A 16,969-nucleotide genomic window follows, 5' to 3' on the forward strand; every position below is an offset into this window, starting at 1 on the left:
TTTAGAGATCAGACCTCTGTCTGATGTGCTGTTAGTGAAGATCTTTTTCCATTCTGTATGCAGTCTTTTTGTGTTGTTGACCATGTCCTTTGCTTTACAGAAGCTTTTCAGTTTTAAAAGGTTCCATTTATTAATTGTTTTCCTCAGTTTCTGTACTGTTGGGGTTCTATTTTGGAAGTGGTTCCCTGTGTCAATGCATTCAAGCATACTTCCTGTTTTCTCTTCTATAGGGTTCAGTGTCACTGGCTTTATGTTGTGGTCTTTGATCCATTTGGACTTGATATTTTTTATTTTTTAAATGAATATTTTTTTATTTTATTTGGTTTCAAATGACAGATCTGTTCAAGGTAATTTTACTCAGTTTATTTTAAAAAGGATAGGGCTACTTAAAAGACTATACATAAAAAAATTTTTATTATAAGGTCAAACTTTTCGATACTGAATTACACAGCTTACAAAATTATTGAGTGGGGTTTCTGTCAGTTGTGGTGACATCTAAAAAACATGGCCTAGATTGTATTTTGCTGTTTAGGATGCTAGCACTAAATGAGCAAATCCACTAAATGAGGACATTAAGCAAATTTTAGTAAGATTCTAATTCTATAAATACTGAAATAATCAGCACATATGCATTCATCTAATAAAACAAGGAACATGTTTTTAAAATGTATTTAAGATATATTCAAAGGAATTTATGTCTTGTGAATAAAACATGAAATTTTTCTCAAATGGTATAACAAATGTTAGATCCAAAACAAAACAGTAAGTTAACAGACTTCTACAGAAATGAACAGACTATTCTGCAATCCTAACAGAACAAACCTTTGCCACAGTGAAAGTCAGATACTATCAGATCCTGTTAACAGCCTGCTTTTTGGTTGCCCTGAGTTGTGGCTCCTACCAAGGATATTGTAGTTTAGAGAGACTCCACTGAGCTTACTCTCATACCTGGTTGTTAATGTAACCACATGTAAAATTAGTACAAATAATGAAGCAAGAATAAATGTTCTTGAACTTTAAGTTTACTATAAGTAAATGCTCAGGAAAGGCAAATAGCTTCAAAAATTATGTCAATGAGAAAAGAAAATGATCTTTAAAATCTCAAAAAAACAGTGTATTTATTTGCTTTTAAGTTTCTGAAGTTTTGGACCTAAAAATTTAAAATTCTAGATGCTAATGTCTAATTTACCTAAGAAAGTAAGTGAGATACCCAAGATCTCAGGACTCTACCCAGCGCTCAGTACATGGCAGCCATCAGAGCCTTGACAACAGTCTAGTAATACATAGGACTTCAACCTTACACCCCAGACCATGAAACAGAAAATAACAACTATTATTTATAAAGACAGCTTTGAGGAAAGAAAAATCTAGAAGTGACTACTGTGTCAACAAGTAAGTTCAATTCCTAACACCACCAAAAATATTAAATAAAATAAAGATGATTACTTTAAAAAAGAGTAGAAACATATACATAGAATATAGAATATAACAGATATAGAATATAATATATTGACTATAGAGTGTATACATACATACACACACACACAGAGACACACACACACACATATGGTGTAATACAATCGACCTTGAATTTTTTCAATAGATCAAAGTCATACTAATGTATTTATCTCAATATTATATCCACCTTTTTTCTCTAGTAGAGAGTCATTGGCTCTGACCATTAATCCTTTATAATCAAACCAATTTAAATGGAAATAAACATTTATAAATAATCATTTTAGAGATTTGAGCATTATTTTCTTCAAATTGCTTTCTGTTTTTTTGGGGCAAAGTATTTTTAAGGTTCATAGAGACTTTTCCAGGGATCTTGTTTCATCAAATCCCATTAGCCTGAAATTAATCTATAGTTTTTCATCATCTGTGGAAACAAAAGCAGAACATATTTTCCAAGTTATATATCATTAGACTCAAATTTTGAAATCAAGATACCTTTAAATATATGTGTTGGTTTAGCTTAGGAACCCATATAATAAAATGTCTTTCTGTAGTTAGCTCATGCACAGTTCACAAATTCATAGAAAACACAATAATATACATAACCCAGACTTCTGCCTTTATTTTGCTGTTTTTTTTTACTCTATTTTTTACATTTATTTTCTTCATTTTTTGTTTTTTGAGACAGTTTCTCCATGTACCTTTGGTTGTCCTGGAGCAAACTCTGTCGCCCAGACTGTCACTGAACTCACAGAGATCCTCCTGCCTCTGACTCCCAACTACTGGGATTAAAGGCATGTGCCACCACACCTGACTAATCTATTTGGTTTAAAGGACTTTCTTTTCCTTTTTCTCTTTTCTCCCAAGCCTGCATGTATTTTTTTAAAAACTTTTTAACTATTTGGACCATATGTATTTTCATCTGAATCTGGCTTTGCCATAGATTTTTGTCTTTTTTGAAGCATATTAAGTATTTTTTCTTTTGTGCATTTCTTTACTTTACTTTAAATTTGTTTTTCACATTTTACAATCCAATCCCAGTTCCTACTCCCTCCTCTCATCCAGTTCCCTTACCTCTGCTCCACACATCTCACCCACTCCTCAAAGAAGGTAAAGATTCCCATGGGGGGAGTCAATAAGGTCTACCATATTGTTTGAAGAAGGACCAAGGCCCTCCCTACTATATCCAGGCAGAGCAATGTATCCATCCAAAGAGAATGGGTTCCTAAAATCCACTACAAGCAGTAGGAACTAATCCTAGTCCCACAGTCAGTGACCCTGCAGTTTATTCCAGTTATATAACTGTCATCCACATTCAGACAGTCGAGTTTGATCCTATGCTTGTTCCTTCCCCATCAGTCTGAAGTTGGTGGTCTCCAATTATGTCAGGTTAACTGTTTCAGTGGGTATCCCCATCATAGTCTTGACCTTGTTGCCCATATTCTGACTTTTCCCACTCTTTTTTTAAAGGAATATAAAACTATTTATTGACCACTCTTCACCACTATTTACAATAAAATAAATATACAGTTGTGGTGCAGGAGAATTATCTGTATTCTGTCAATCATGTATTTTAATAAAACGCTGATTGGCCAGGCAGGAAGTATAGGCGGTCCAACCAGACAGGAAGTAGAGGCAGAGTAATGAGAATAGGATAAGGCTAGGGAGGAGAAAGGTTCCTCAGCCATTGCTGTGCAGACCACCGAAGAGACAGCATGTAACCTGCCCAGCCGAAAAAGGTATGGAGCCATTATGGCTATATATAGATGAGAATAATGGGTTAATATAAGTTATAAGAGTTAACAAGAAGCCTGACCTAATGAGCCAATCAGTTTATAGCCTGATGTAGACTCCGTGTGATTTTCCGTGGGACTTGCTGGCTTGTTGGGGTACTGGGCGGGACAGAAACCCCAACAAGCTGGCCCTCATGTTACACAGTTGGATGACATTCTGATACTACATAGTTACTTTTCTGGCTCATTTAACCAGAACCCAAATACTGAAAAGATTGATCCTATCAATAATGAATGAGACAGGGTAAAGACAAAGCATGCAAGTCATTAGTTTATATTACCAAATTTTGTTCATTTATGCCAGCAGGTCTGAAATTGCCAACATCATCTCTAACCATGATTCTATTTCCACAGCAAACAGATATTCCACACATCATAACCTTTTAGTAGATTTCAACTTTCTACAAAGGAATGGTTCACCAGAGGAAGCTTATATGCCCAGTTGTCTTTTTGCTTAGTTTTTCGAGACAGGGATTCTCTGTATATCTCTGGCTAACCAGAAAATCAATAGACTCAGCTGATCTAGTCTAAATCAGAGAACCATCTGCCTCCAAAGGGCTGGGATTGAAGACATATGCCACCACACCCAGCATTAAGTCTTGTTATTATTAAGTCATACTGCTGCTTTGTCTAATTCCATTTTCTGAAGGGGTAGTTTGTAAAGACAAAATTTTGTAAACAAACTACTTTATGTGATAATAGATAAATTCTGATGTGGTTGATTTAAAACTATCCAGTAAATTACACAACTGTTTACTTGATATGAAATGTTTTGGTTTCAGGAAAATGTTCACAAGGGAGGAATCTCAACATGTGCTTTCATCTACAGTTTTTGAGTATTAAAAACAAGACAAAATGAAAAACAGTTTCAAAAGGGTCTTATGCACACACAAGCTTACAAACAAAAAACCCAGAATGGTCCTTCTGTGTCCCAGTTAAAAATAAGTACTGATTGAGTAATGACTGTAAAGTCTCCCCGGCATTTAAGAAAAGCTGTTCTTCAAAGTTGAGAAAGTACAACATGGTATCAAATATTCTACTGTTTAAAGAAGCAACTACAGAAAACTTTTATTTGCTCAAAGGAATCAGTGCCTTTTGATGCAGAACAAAACCCAAAAATATCTCAACTACTGTCAGTACTTTCAAAACCAGTATATCAAACTCGATTTTCATTAGAACACTATTTTTTCCACACTAGTAATTCAAAATTTAAGATGCAGATTATATATATATATATATATATATAATTTTGCATATATATATATATATATATGCAAACAATTATTGTGCCTCATTTTCTGGACAAGAATGCCAAGTCAGCCTTTCTTCATAAAAGGCAATGACAATCTGAGGACACTTTATATTTGCCTCCTTTTCCACACCAAGTCCACCTCATCTGAATCCTTCCATTTCATAAGAAACATTTCTCCACTGCTGCCTGTGGCACCAATTATTCACTCAGGATCAAGACCTCTGGCAAAACCCCTTGGTTTGTCAGTGGCATCTCTTTTTTTACTTCAATTTGTATCATCAGATTCACTGTCAGATAAAGATTTCATTTTTGCACCATCCTTTTCTTGATCAGCTTTTGGTGAAGTAAGAAATGCTTCAATTAATTCTGGACAATCTATATTTTCTTCTGGTTCTCAAGGCTTATCAGCATCTGTGAACCCTCTCTACGTGAGGAAAAACTCCACCTTCCCATTCACTACACACAGGTCCAGTATTTTTCTACCACAAATTCTTCTGGCTCTGCCTCTTCCACTTTTCTACTCTTTCAGTTCTGTTTGTTTCTTATTTTTTTGCAATGTAGTTTTATTGAAGGCCATTTAAAAAAAAATCGAAGAGTTGAAGAGTTCACCAATCAGATGCTTTGGGCTGCAGATCCTGCAGAATCTTCCAGCGGTGTGCCTCAGCTCAGTCACATCCCTACCTTTCCCACTCTTCACCCAGTCTAGTGGTCTGCTGTCTCTGCTTCCATCAGTTGCTGGAGGAAGCTTCTATTTAAGATAGTCATCAATCTGAATATATAAAAAATCAGTTTAGGCACTGTCTCTTGAAGACAGTCCTAGGGTCTTGGGGGGGTCATCTTTCTGGCTTTCTGGGAATTTCTCTCATGTCAAGTTTCTTGCTATTCCCATAATGGCTCCCTCAATCAAGATAACTCTTTCCTTGCTCTCCATCTCTCTCCTTTTCTCATCTCACCTTTCCTGTTCCCTTCACTTCTCCACACCTCTCACATTGTCATCTCCTTCTCTCCTTCTGCCCTACTCCTTTCCCCCACCCTCATACTCCCAAATTTCTCAAAATGATATTTCCATTCCCTGGGGGATCTACATAGGTTTCTCTTTGGGTTCTCCTTGTTATTCAACTTCTCTGTGATTGTGGACAATAGGCTCCTTATCCTTTGCTTTAGAGCTAATATCTACTTATTAGTGAGTACATATACTATGTTCATCTTTCTAGGTCCAGGTTACCTCATTTGGAATGTATTTTCCTATTCCATCTATTTGCATGTAATTTCCAAGATGTCTTTTTTTTACCACTAAATAGTACTCGATTGTGTGTGGCTTTTGTTTTGTTTTGTTTTTGTTTGGTTTGGTTTGGTTTTTCGAGACAGGGTTTCTCTGTAGCTTTCAAATCTATCCTGGAACCAGCACTTGTAGACCAGTTTAGACTTGATCATACAGGGATCCACCTGCCTCTACTTTCTGAGTGCTGGGATTAAAGGCATGTGCTATTACCTCCCACCCTGTTTTCTGTTTTTGTTTTTATGGTTTTTTTTTTTTGAGTGTACGATTGTGTAAATGTACCATATTTTCTTTATCCATTCTTTCATTGAGAATCATCTAGGTTATTTCCAAGCTCTGCCTATTGCAAATAATGTTTCTATGAACATAGTTGAACAGATGTCCTTATATTATGACTGAGCATCATTTGGGTATATGCCTAAGAGTAGTACTGCTGGGTTCATTTCCAATTTTCTGAGAAACCACCATAATGATTTCCAAAGGGGTTGTACAAGTTTACATTCTCACCAGCATTTGAGGAGTGTTCCCTTTATTCCACATCCTCTCCACCATAAGTTATCATTGGTGGTTTTAATCTTAGCCATTCTAACTGGTGAAAGATGCTATCTCAGAGTCATTTTGATTAGTATTTCTGTGATTGCTAAGAATGCTGAACATTTCCTTAAGTATCTTTCAGACATTTGAGATGCTTCTGTTAAAAGTTCTCTATTTAGATCTGTATCTCACTTTTATTTGGAATATTTGGAATTTGATGTCTGATTTCTTGAGTAGTTTATATATTTTCGAGATCAGTCCTTTGTCTGATCTGGTGTTGGGAAGATCTTTACCCTTTCAGTGGGATGCCTTTTTATCTTATTGACTGTGACCTTTGCTTTACAAAAGTTCCTCAGTTTCAGAAATTCCCATTTACTTATTTTTGCTCTCAGTGTTTGGCTACTGGTGCTATATTTAGGAAGTGGTCTTTTGTGCCCATGCATTGAAAGCTATTTCCTACATTTTTCTCTACCTATTTAAGTGTGCCCAGGTTTACATTGAAGTGTTTAATCTATTTGCATTTGAATTTGTGCAAATAGTTGAGTCTGGGAATAGATATGGATCATTTGCATTCTTCTACATGTTGATATCTAGTTATGCCTGCACCATTTGTCGAAGATGCTTTCTTTTTTCCATTATATAATTTAAACTTCTTTGTCAAAAATCAGGTTTTTATAGGTATGTAGATTCATATCTGAGTCTTTGTTTCGATTCCATTAGTTAACATGTCTGTTTTTATGCCAATACCAATTGGCTTTCATCACTATAGTTCTATAAGCTGAGGTGGTAATACTTCCAGAAGTTCTACTACTGTACAGCATTTTGGGCTTTCCTTGGTGTCTTGTTTTCCCCTATGAATTTGAGTAGTGTGCTTTCAAGGTCTGTGATGAATCATGTTGGGATTTTGAAGATGATTGTGTTACATCTATAGATTGTTTTTGATAGGGTTGCCTTTGTTATTACATTGATCCTACCTATCTAAGAGCAATGTTCCATTTTCTGGTATTTTCTTCAATTTCTTTCATTAAAGACAAACGTCTTTTCCTTCTTTAGTTAGTGTTACCCGAAGATATTTTATATTATTTGTGCCTATTTTGAATGGTGATGCTCCTCTGATTTCTTTCTAATCTTCTTTATCATTTGTGTATAGTAGGATTACTGACTTTTTTAGTTGATCTTATATCCTGACACATTACTGAAGGTATTTATGAGCTGCAGGAGTTCCCTGATAGAGTTTTGTGGGTCACTTATGTATAATATCATGTCATCTGCAAATAGCAAAAGTTTGACTTCTTCCTTACTAATTTGGATTCCCTTGGTCTTCTTTTGTTGTCATTTTACTCTAACTAGAACTTCAAGAACTATGTTTAATAGGTATGTTGAGAGAGGACAGCCTTGTTTTGTTCCTCATTTTAGGGATTCTCTCCATTTAATTTGATGTGTACTATTGCCTTTTGTTTCTTTCTTTTATTATGTTAAGATACCCTGCTTGTATCCCTCATCACTCCAAGACCTTTATCATGAAGGGGTGTTGGATTTTGTCAACTGCTTTTTCAGAATCTAATGAGATAATCATAGATATTTTTTGATTTATTTATATGGTGGATTATATTGACAGAGTTTCATATGTTAAACCATCCTGCATCTCTGGGATGAAGCTGACTTCACCATGGTGAATAAATTTTTGGATATGTTCTTAGATTTGGTTTGCAAGTATTTTACTGAGTACTTTTACACCAGTGATCATGAGGGAGATTGGTCTGTAATTTTCTTTCTTGATTGAGTCCCTTTGTGGTTTTATTATCAGGGTAACTGTAACTTCATAAAAAGAGTTTGGAAATCTTCTTTTTCATTGTATTTTCTGTAAAAAACAATTGAAGAATATAGGTGTTAACTCTTTTTTGCAGTTCTGCTAGAATTCTTCACTGAAACCATTCAACCCTGGAGTTTTTTTTGAGGGGGGAAGCTTTTGATGTCTGCTCTAATACCTTGCAGGTTATAGGTCTATCTAAATTGTTTTCCTGGTCCTGATTTAATTTTTGTATGTGGTATCTATCCAGACAATTGTTTATTTACATTACATTTTCCAATTTTGTGGAATACACGTTTTGAGGTATAACATAAAGATTCTCTGGATTTCCTCAGAGTCTTAGGTTATATCTACTGGTGTGGGACAATGGTCTGTACCCTGTAACCTCTATTTTAAATGAATGCTGAATGGCCAGTAGCCAGGCAGGAAGTACAGCCAGGGCAACGAGAATTCTGGAAGAAGTTGGCAGTCATTACCCAAGACAGAGAGGAAGCCAGACCCAGAGCAAGCAAGATGTGACTGCCTTGCTGAAAATTCTACCAAGTCACATGACTAACACAGACAAGAATTGTGGGCTAACACATGTTATAAGAGTTAATAAGAAACCTTAGATACTGGGCCAATCAGTTTATAATTAATGTATATCATTTTGTGATTTCTTTGGGACTTAAAGACTGCAGGAACCAGGAAGGACAGAAACCTCGGCAAACAGTCTACCTTTTCATTTAGGATTTTGTTAATTTAGATGTTCTCTCTCTGCTTTTTGGTTAACTTTGGTTAACTTTGGTTAAGGATTTGTCTATCTTCTTTAGTTTTTCAAAGAACCATTCTTCGTTACATTGAGTCTTTGTATTGTTTTCCTTGTTTATATGTTATTGATTTCAGCCCTAAATTCGATTATTTCTTTTCATCTACTCATCTCGAGCGAGACTTCTTCTTTTGATCTGGAGCTTAAGGTGTTCTCTTAAGTTACTAGTGTGAGATTTCTCCACTTTATTTATGTAGGCACTTAGTGCTATGAATTATCTTCACAGCACTGCTTTCATAGTGTCCCATAGGTTTGAGTATGTTGTGCTTCATTATTGTTGAATTATAGAAAGTGTTTAATTCCTTCTTTCTTTCCTCCCTCCTTCCCTCCCTCTCCTTTCTTTCTTTCTTTCTTTCTTTCCTTCTTTCTTTCTTTCTTTCTTTCTTCTTTGACCCACTGTGATATAACTGAGCACTGTTCACTTTCCAAGATTTTGTAAACTTTCTGTGATTGGTGTTATTGAAGTCTAACTTTAAAACATGGTAATTTGATAAGACTTGGGGTGATTCCAGTTTCTTTGTGTCTGTTGAAATTTGCTTTGTTACCACATATGGAGTCAATTTTGGGAAAGGTCCCTGAGGTGCTGAAAAGAACCTTTTACTTTTGGGTGGAATATTCTGTAGATGTGTGTTAAGTCCATTTGAGTCATAACATCTGTAGTTGTCTTAATTCTCTGTTAAGTTTCAGTCTGTTTGACTTGTCCATTGGAAAGAGTGGGATGTTTAAGTCTCCTACTATTAATGTGTGGAGTTTTATGTATGATTTAACCTTTAGCAATGCTTCTTTTACATATGTGGGTGCTTTTATATTAGTGGCATAGATGTTCAGGATTGAGACTTCATCTTGATGGATTTTTCCTGTGATGAGTATGAAGTGTACTTCCCCATCTATTCTGATTGATTTTAGTTTGCAGTCAATTTTGTTAGCTACAACTGCTTGTTTCTCAGGTTCATTTTATTGAAAATCTTTCCCTAACCCTTTACTCTGAGGCAATGCCTGTATTTGAGGTTGAGGTGTGTTTCTTGTATATAGCAGAAGGATGTATTCTGCTTTTGTTTTTGTTCTCTTAGACTGTGTGTTTTTTAGGTGAATTGAGTTCATTGATATTAGAAGACATTAATGAGTAGTGATTACTAATTCCTGTTATTTTTGGTGGTAGTTCTTGGGTTTCCCTTCTTTGGGGTTTGTTGGTATGAGGTTATCTATTGGTATAATTCACTTCCTTGGGTTGGAGTTTTCCTTTTATTACTTTCTGTATGGCAGGATTTGTAAATAAGAATCATTTAAATCTGGGTTTCTCACGGAATATCTTGTTTTCATTGATGGTGATTTAAATCTTTGTTGGGTCTAATAGTCAAGAAAATGCCATTTGGAATTGTCCATAGTCCATCTGATGCAGGTGTTTTCTCAGTTAGGTTTCTCTTCCCAAATAATTCTAGCTAGGGTCAAGTGGATGGACAAATAATCAGAACAAAAGTCTACTCAGAATTTGTACTTTTTTTTTCTGGGTGAGTTTGAGTGTGTCCATCTGTAACATTAGGGGCCCTGCTTGTTAGGGTTTCTGTCCTGCCCAGTTCCCCACAGTCAAAAGGCCCCAAATGAAATCAATCACACAGGAGATCTCTATAAGTTATAATGCTGATTGGCCCATTAGGTCAGGCTACTTATTAGCTAACGCTCACATCTTGATTAATCCATTTTTCTGATCTATTTTAGCCACAGGCTCAGGACCTTTTTCAGCAAGGCAGCTCACATCTTGCTGCTTCAGTGATCTGGGCAGGAGTGATGGAGGGAGCTTCCTCCTCCCTAGCCTTCTCCTATTCTCATTGCCCTGCCTCTACTTCCTGCCTGGTCAATCACCATTATTAAAATATATGATTGACAGTATACAGACAATTCTCCCGCACCATTTCCCTCTCTTTTTTTAAACAAAGAAAAATATCCATAGTCCATTTTTGGTGGGGAATGTGGGTGGAATATTTCAGACTTCTTCCTATTGGTTGAGGGCTGTTATCTTATGGGGACGTAAAGAAAATCATGAGTGTGATTGTGTGCATGTGAGAATGCTGATGTATGTGCACTGCAAGTATTACAGCTCCAGAGGTAAAGGGCTCCTGACTTGTCAGAAAGTCAGGCTAAACTTCAAAGTGTTACAACTCTGGGGGGAGTATCCTAACTTTTTGGGAAGTTCAGATATACATACAAGTGTTATCGCTATGGAGGTAAAGGTATCCAAGCTTCTCAGGAAGTCAGGTTATACCTACAGTTCTGAAGGTATAACCTAGTTACCTACAGTCATGAGAAAAAAAAGGTATCCTTACTCTTTACTTGATGGGATGTAAGGCTATATCTGAATCTGGGGTCTGGTATGAGATGGTCACCCACAACATAAGGCAACCATGCTCTTCTCTGAGAGAGAGCCATTAGAGCTGATTTCTTGTCTGCTTCTAAGGGAGATTTACAGCAGAAATATCCTTTTAATCTCAACTACTGCAAAAGTTGTTATTACTTCTGCTTCACTCTACTAAGGAGAAACCATACAGAAATGGGCCAATCTGCTGTTTATGAAAAGAAGTTATTACTTTGTTTGGCTATGCTACCCTGTTGGAGCTTCCAAGAATAAACTCTGATCTGTGTCACCAAATGATCGTGACCCAAAATTTTTTCATAAATTATTACAGATAGAGAAATCCAGGAAATTGGGTGGCTCAGCAAATGTGGAAAAAAGACAGTTCCCAAAAGAACACAAACAGGGGATTTTCTAGGGCTTCTTAGGAATGGAGTTTTCCAGGGAGAAGATTTTCAGGGAGGGTATTAGTCAGATTTCAATCCCCTTGAGCTTAGATAACCTCAGATTGGTTAGATTTCATAATTGGGAATTAGTTGGTTTTATGTTCAACTATTGGTTGATTTTCCTGGAAGCGATTGTTTAGTTTTATGTCCAGTTGGTCAGACGCCAATTTGATTCTGGTTCCAGGGCCAAAGTGTATTCTTTGGCTCTGGTTTTATGTCAGGTTTTGTTCCTTTTGTTCTGCTTTCAGGGTTAGGGTATGTTTCTTTCACTAAATCAGTGCTCTCCCCTCGTCTTCTACCTTCTCTCATGAACTACGTGCTACCAATTTATTCAGAGATCTTGTCTTTTTCTACATGCCACATAGATCCATGATATCTCTATTAGGGTCCTCTTTGTTGTCTATGTTCTCTGGGATTGTGTATTGTAGGCTTGTTGTCCATTGCTTTATATCTAAAAGCCATTTAGGAATGAGTACATGTTTGCCTTTCTTGGTCAGAGTTAACTCATTTTATATGTTTTATAGATCCAGCCAATTGCCCAGAAACTTCAAGAGGTCATTATTTTTTTCCCTTGTGTACTACTTCACTGTGCAAATATACAACAATTTCTTTATCCATTCTTCAGTCGAGGGGTTGTTTTCAGGTTCTGGCTGTGACAAATAATGCTGCTAGAGATATATTTGAGCACTTGTCTTTGGGGTATGATCGAGCATCCTTTGGTTATTTATAAAAAATGGTATTTCTAGGTCTTGAGGTAGATTGTTTCTTATTTTTTTCCTTTTTCTTTTGATTTTTCAAGACAGAGGTGCTCTGTAGCTTTGGAGCATGTCCTGAAACTATCTCTTGTATACAAAGCCGGTGTCAAAATTCCAGAGATCCACCTGTCTCTGCCTACCAAGTGCTAGGATTAAAAGCATGCACCACTACCACCCAGACTGCTTCCTAATTTTCTGAGAAAACACCATATTGATATCCAAAGCAGCTGTACCAATTTGCACTCCCATAAGAAATGTAGGAGTGTTCCCTTTATCCCACAACCTCTCCAGCTTAAATTGTCATCAGTGGTTTTGATATTGCCTATATTTACAGAGCTAAGATGGAATCTCAGAGTTGTTTTGATTTGCATTTTTCTAATGACTAAAAGTGTCCCTCAGTTATTTTAGATTCATTTTTTTGAGAATTCCCTGTTTAGGTCTGTACCCCATTTGTTATTGGATTTTTTAATAACCAATTTCTTGAGTTCTTTATAAGTCTTGGAGATCAATCCTCCATCTGATGTGGGGTTGGTGAAGATCTTTTCCCATTCTATAGGCTGCCTTTCTGTCTTGATGACAGTGATCTTTGCTTTACAGAAACTTTTCAGTTTCTGGAGGTACCATTTATTAATTGTATCTCTCAGTGTCTGTCCTACTGGAATATTTAGCAAATGGTCTCCTATGCCAAGTTTACTTCCTACTTTGTATTTTATGAGGTTCAGAGTGGGGTTTTTTTTTTGTTGTTGTTGTTGAGGTCTTTGATACATTTGGACTCATTTTCCAATAAGATCCATTGGTCCTCTTGTCTGTTTTTCTGCCAATACCAGGCTGTTTTCAGTATGGTAGCTCTGTAGTAGTTTGAAGTCAGGGATTGTGATGACTCCAGAAGTTATTTGTTGGACAGGATTGTTTTGAGCATCCTGTATTTTCTTTTTGCTTTTCTATATGAAAATGAGTATCATATTTTCAAGTTCTGTGAAGAATTTTTCTGGGATTTGTATGGGAATGGCACTGACTTTGGAGATTGCTCTTGGTAAGATTGCTATTTTTACTATGTTAATTCTACCTACCAAAGAGAATGGGACATTTCCTGGTGTCCTCTACAACTTCTTTCATCAAAGACTTAAACTTCTTTTTTTTAAAAAAAAATATTTATTTATTTGTTATATATACAATATTCTGTCTGTATGTCTGCAGGTCAGAAGTGGGCACCAGACATCATTACAGATGGTTGTGAGCCACCATGTGGTTGCCAGGAATTGAACTCAGGAACTTTGGAGGAACAGGCAATGCTCTTAACCACTGAGCCGTCTCTCCAGCCCCCAAAGACTTAAACTTCTTGTCATACAGATTTTCTACTTACTTTGTTAAAGTTACTCCAAGATATTTTATGTTATTTAAAGCTATTGTGAAGAGTGATGCTTTCATGATATATTAATTCCCAGCCATCTTGCTCTTTAAAAAATATCCTTTGTAACCACCTTCTATCTACCTTCCTGATGACCTTTCCCAAGTTTCGGGTCACCATAATTATGTCCCCAACTGCTAAGGGAACTTTTAAATACAAGTGAACTCATTTGTCTCTTCATGCCTGACATATTTTACTTAATAGTATCCATTAGGCTCAAATACATTGTTGAACATTACTGTAGGCTTTCATCTTTTCATCTTTTACAAGATGTTACAGTACTATTTTCCGTTTTCTGCAAATTTGGGAATGTTGTTTTCCATTTATTTTCTGATTCTAAGAACATGAGTCATTTTCTTCTGAAGATTTACAGTCTGATTATGGTTTTCATAAAAGAATTATATTTTGGTTTTATTGATTTCTTCATTCTTTATCTATATTGTATCATTGGTTTCTGCTCCTATCTTCTTCTTTGCTGTTGTTCAAAAGTGCAAGGCAGGTATAGCCAAGAACAGAAGTGTTTTATTTGGTCCCTCCTTGATTTCACACATCAAAACATTAAAAATACCTCAGGAATTCTTATCTATCAATTTTAGATCAGCCCCAGCTCCAACTCTATTTCCTGGCATTACCATGATGTGAGTTTCTAGGTCCACCTTCATGTGTTATGGGAAGAGACTCGGGTTCCTTCTGCAGTCTCTGATCCATCCTGCCCCTCTCAGTGCTCACACTCGTACCTGTACTTTAGCCAAATATTCTTATGCTCTGATGACCTTGTGGAAATCCAAGTACATAAATCAAAGATTTAGGCTCATATGCTCATACTCCTCAACTCCCACAGTTCCAAACCCAGAGAATCAACTGGAATGCTAAGTCATTTTCTTTGGGTACTGTCCCTGGAATAGTTAGTTATGTTGCTATGGCAATTCATACTGAGTTCCAGGGAATACTTCCAAGAAGGTCATTAGACTGTGATAATTGATCATTGCTTTTTGCGTTTATCATAATCTTTCAAATGTCCTGTTAAAAAGAAAATGATTACCTGTCTGTCATCAATGTTTCTCATACCAATAGGGGCACTCATGTGTCTTAAATTCCAGGGCATAGCATATTATCATAAATAAATAAAAATTTGTTGCTCAGTATAGACTGTAGAATAGGATTCAGAGTCCTTGAGTAGGAGGCAGATGTGTGTTGGCTTTCCACTACCATCTAGTTTCTCCACAGCTGCACCTGTGATACTTTTGAGAAGACCAGTCTACCTTCTTCTGGACAGTCATACCTTTGTAAGATACTCAGTAATCTCTCCACCTTAGCTTGGTCTTAGATCATAAACTGACTTCAGTGACAAAAACAAGTGGCTATTAAAGGTGCTAAACATAATCAAATAATCAAATGTAAAGAAAATAATCAAATGTAAACTAGAATTATGCTCTGAACCTATATCATTCAAACCTCTCCACAGTCACTGGAGTACTAATCAATTAATTAGTCTTGTGGAAGGCCCAGTAGAGATGGAGATTTTTTCTGGGTACAACTGTTCACAATTGCTTAGTTCTTTGTCCTTGGACAGAAAATCATAATGGCTGGATCAGGTTGTTGAGAAATTTTCTAATGTCCTGGGGGCCAGAAAGCAGGAAAGAATACAGAAAAGATCAGGGAAATGTATAACTTTCAAGGCATATCTCCAGTGATCTTTTCCCTCCAAGTAGATTATAATCATCCCACATTCCTCAAATGGTGTTACGATCTGGGAAACCAGTCAATAAGCACATAAACTATGGGGTTATTTCATGTTCAAAATGTAACAATGCCAATAAACTCCTAAACTGCACATATAGACTTCATAATTGATATGCATTTAATGTTTGTCTTCTCATATATCAGTCTGTTTACCTAATATCTAACCATCTGTTCACATTGTTTTTATAACCTGCTTTTTAGAAAATGTCTTTGGGACTTTGAGTGTTAACGTCTTGTGTGCAAAAATTGGGTACTTGATTTTGCATTCCCAGTAGCCAAATAAAATGTAGTTATGGATGGCTATGCCTGCGATCCCAGCTAAGATAAGGTGTAGAAAAGAGGATCCCTGGGATTTGTTGATTGGCCAGAGTAGGAGAATCAGAAAGCTTCAGTGCTGGATTCTGTCTCAAAACAGTATATACATAGAGAGAAAGGGGAGAGAGTCAGAGCAGAGAGAGAGAGAGAGAGAGAGAGAGAGAGAGAGAGAGAGAGAGAGACGGATTGAGACAGACCCTTCATATCAACTCTGGACTTCACATAAACATGTTATACAGCATTTGGGGGCCCAGTCTCTAGGTTACATGGTATTTTCTCAAAAATTAAACTAAAACCAAGCACTGAGAACAAAAAACCTGGAATTGAGTGTGGCTGAGAAGACAGCAGAGCTTGTTTTGTGAGCTTAAGGAACTCAATTCAAGGCCCAGAATTCATGCTGAAAAGAAAAAGAAAAACAAATATGGTCACAGGGACGTTTAACATAGTACTATGACACAGAATATTGGGTACCTAGGGCTTATTGGCCAGATAACCTAGCCTACTTGGAAAGTTACAGAGCAATCACAGATCATATTTCAAAAGAAATAACAAATAAGTTTGAGAAAATCAGAGGAATAACATCAGAGTTTCTTCTCTGTCTTCCACAGGTATACACACACACAGACAAACACAAAATTGCACACATACATATATCTCCACAAATATGTATAGACACTCATGCATAAACATACACACACGGATATGCACTGGAGCATACAAACAGATATACATACAAATACTTTGCTTGTATAGCTTTCTAAATGTTTATTTACACCTATTTATATTTGTAACCTGGAAATTCCCAGCTATTGAGTAGGGTTTACATTAAAATGATGTCACAGTTTCATGAGTACCCAGGTTTTGAATATTTGGTAAGCCAAATCCCATTTCCAAGTAACGTCTGTGTTGGAAAAATTCTCTTGTATATTCAAATGATTAGTCATTTAAATTAGTTTATTAAAGCACTGACTGGCCAGAAGCTGGGCATGAGGCTGAGGGATCACAACATGAATGTGCCATGCTG

General features: G+C 36.4%; 1 protein-coding gene and 1 pseudogene across 1 annotated transcript in view; one reads left to right on the forward strand and one right to left on the reverse strand.

Annotated features, from left to right (window-relative positions):
* LOC148117655 (uncharacterized) overlaps nucleotides 1-16,969 on the forward strand; it is a 51,799-nt gene that overhangs the window by 9,890 nt on the left and 24,940 nt on the right. The window lies entirely within an intron of this gene.
* LOC148117656 (chromobox protein homolog 3 pseudogene) lies at nucleotides 4,530-5,077 on the reverse strand (annotated as a pseudogene).

The sequence above is a fragment of the Myodes glareolus genome, chromosome 27, assembly GCF_982192425.1.
Source record: "Myodes glareolus chromosome 27, mMyoGla1.1, whole genome shotgun sequence".
Lineage (NCBI taxonomy): Eukaryota > Metazoa > Chordata > Mammalia > Rodentia > Cricetidae > Myodes > Myodes glareolus.